This window comes from Tenrec ecaudatus, chromosome X (assembly GCF_050624435.1).
Source record: "Tenrec ecaudatus isolate mTenEca1 chromosome X, mTenEca1.hap1, whole genome shotgun sequence".
Lineage (NCBI taxonomy): Eukaryota > Metazoa > Chordata > Mammalia > Afrosoricida > Tenrecidae > Tenrec > Tenrec ecaudatus.
Genome location: NC_134548.1, coordinates 111,353,365 through 111,356,432, shown reverse-complemented (window position 1 = coordinate 111,356,432; position 3,068 = coordinate 111,353,365). Strand labels below are relative to the sequence as shown.

The window sequence follows — 3,068 nt, the reverse complement described above, 5'->3', positions numbered from 1 at the left end:
TCATCTGCAATGAAAAGGAGGAAATATGAATCAGGGAGTGTGAACCAGGAGAACCCCTTGAATTCCAGTATCTCCCACAACAAGCCTTATCACATGTCTTTTGTCACAAACCAAATGAGCCCTGCCTCTTTCCTTTCCAAGTGTGCTCTGGTGACTGCTGCTCACTTGACTTTCTTTTTTCTCTCTTTTTTTTTTTTACAAACCAGGGTGCTTTATTGAGCTTGCTGAGAGATGGAGATACATGCACAAACGGCTGTGGACAGGAGCGGCTGCAGGCAGGCCAGGGGTCAGGTCGTCCAGCAGGTTCCGGACACAGCATGGTGCAATGGCTAGTGGCCTTGCTGGCCCATCTTCTGCGACAGGGCTTGGAAACTCATCCCTGTGCCCATGGCGAGAAGAATGACGAAGATGAGGATTCCCAGGAGGCCGAGGACCGTAGAGAAGATGTTCAAGTACTTGGCAGTGGACGCATGGCTCTGGGCCCCAATCATGTTGCCCACCATCTTCTGGTCCCTAGACTTCACGGAGTAGACATAGGCCACGAAGCCCAGGCAGCAGCAGTTGAGGAAGAGCGTGTTGAAGAGGGACCAGACGACGTGGTCAGGCACGTGGGGTTCAATCTGGATGTTGATCACGGTGGACTGCATGGGGGCGGCCTGGTATGGGGTCCGCAGCCCCCCCATCTTGAGCTCCTCTTGAGCCATCTCTTGGGTGTGAGGACACAGAGACCTGCAGAATGGGAAAGGCCGCTCACTTGACTTTCTAAGAGGTTCCTGCTCTTGATGGTCAGATCCTTCTGCCCAATGGTGGGCAGACCAACCAGCTGGTAGGGTCTAGTGTTGCTCAAGGTGAAGGACAAAAGCTATTGTGAGAGAAAAAGCTCCCAGAGGTGACATCTGGGACAAATCTGCCCTCCACCCACTTGCCCCATCCTTACCACCACCCTCAGCATGAGCAAACCCCAAGGCCTCACTTTGGGCATGTTCTCTTCATGGATATGAAGGGAGGAAGCCGTGTCTTTTCTAACATTCAGTCCCGTTTCAGCAGCATGGTGCATCATTCCTTCAAGAATATGAGACAAGAGGTCAGGTGGATGAAAGGGTGCAGCTAAACCAGTCTGAGCACCAACCCTTCCCTAAACTACCCTCTAACCACCCCTCCCACAAAGACCGCTCTGCACTCAACTGCCCTAGAATGACTGCTGTCATGCATACCTGGATCTGAGTGGAGTCTCAGTAGGTCATGAGCTTCCTGGAAGACCTCATCTCCTTTCATCTTGGTCAAATGCAGAGACATAGATGAGGATTAGTGGATTAGGCCACAGGTGGTAAGAGGGGAATTGGCAATGGAACAAGTGGTAGTGGATCTGGGCATGGTCACACACCCCTCTGGAGTCAGCATTATTTCGATCAGTTTCCTATTTTTTGACTCTTTCTACAAAGACTGGGGAACAGTGGAGGGGATGTCAAAAAGAGGGCTCTTCAAAGAGGACAAGAGACTTGGGTAAATACCAGGATGTTTGAAATCCAACATCAAGTAAGTCACTCCCATCTTAGCCCACTCAATTGCTCCCAACTAGCCTTGGCCATGTCCTGACACACACTATCCTCATCCCAAATATTGCTACTGACATTCTTCAATGCAAGTTCAATGCTGGCACTTTCCTGCAATAATTGGGCCTGCCTTTTCTCACAGTGACATTCAGCAATAGCTACTTGAGACCAGAATCCTTGCTCAGCATGTACCCGCCAATCGTCCTATACCCACTTGGTTGTCTCCTTGTGCCAGAGTGAGGGGGACATTGGATTGACCCAGGGACAAATTCAGTAGCCATTACCTGTCACACATCATGCCAAATGGAGTCTTGGAGCATCAACAGGAATGGAAGAGGCCACTACCATAATGGAAGTACAGTATGAAAATATAACCAATCATTTGTTCCTTTCACAGAGATTTAAAAGTGTTTCTACTCTTAGACCAATGTCCATTATTTCTAACTTTTGTATCAGATGTGGGCATTATAAACACCCTTTCTGTTTATTCTGACTTTTTCTTCTAAATAGTCAGCTTCAAGATTTGTAACATGTTCCTCCTTTCCTAAGCTTCTGGGAGAGCCTTCTTCAGGCACAATCTGTCTCCCACTCTGACAAGGTCTCCAGGGACTGCCCATGGCCTGTCTCCTCCTCCAACCCTTCAGTTTGAACTAAACTAGAGCCAAGTGGTGCAAAGTCGCTCCAACTCCTTGTGAGCCATCTACAAATTTGTAGATGATGGTCGCCTTTCTACCTGCCTCCATGTGCATATTCCCTTTTCATTACTTCTCCCAGCATACCTTTAGATCAGTAATTCTCAACCTGTGGGTCGTGACCCCTTTGTGTATCAAGTGACCCCTTCACAGGGGTCACCTAAGATCACCAGAAAATACAAATTTCCTATGGTTTTAGGAACCCAGACACCGATCCTCTATCTGTCTCCAGGTGGACACACCCACATGCAAATTCATCCACATATGAGTACCTGGTGTGAAGACATTATTGCGCCAACCCCATCACATACACCCCATACAAATAAATGTGAATGTGACAGGGTTGGCACCATAATGTACTTTTGCACACCAGTCACACATGTGTAGAGCGCAGCTACTGTGTCAAGAGAAGCTACTATGCAGAAAGAAGCTGCTATGTTGCAAGCAGCTACTCTATTAAAAGAAGGTACTATGTTGAAAACAGCATTATTGGAGGTGAAATGACAATTAATGAATTATAATTACTGGATAAATGTAAAATCATGTACTGTAAAATCACCAAATACACACACACACACACACACACACACACACACTCTCACCATGGGAACTTAATTGGGTTGCTGATTGGTCTTTTTATTTTTATATTCAGCTGTGGTTGATGTGAATACTGCCCCCTTGTGATAGGAACAGGTATGTAAAAAATAAAGCAGAGTGGTAAATCATAGGAAACTTTAATAAGCTGTATTGACAGAACTATGCCAGGTATCATCTTTTATATTATTAAAGTTATTTTTATATATTATTTTCATTAGCAAACCAT

General features: G+C 46.3%; 1 pseudogene; it reads right to left on the bottom strand.

The window, feature by feature from the left end:
- Window positions 1-329: 329 nt before the first annotated feature.
- LOC142433641 (interferon-induced transmembrane protein 2 pseudogene) lies at window positions 330-704 on the bottom strand (annotated as a pseudogene).
- Between the last annotated feature and the right edge of the window lie 2,364 nt (window positions 705-3,068).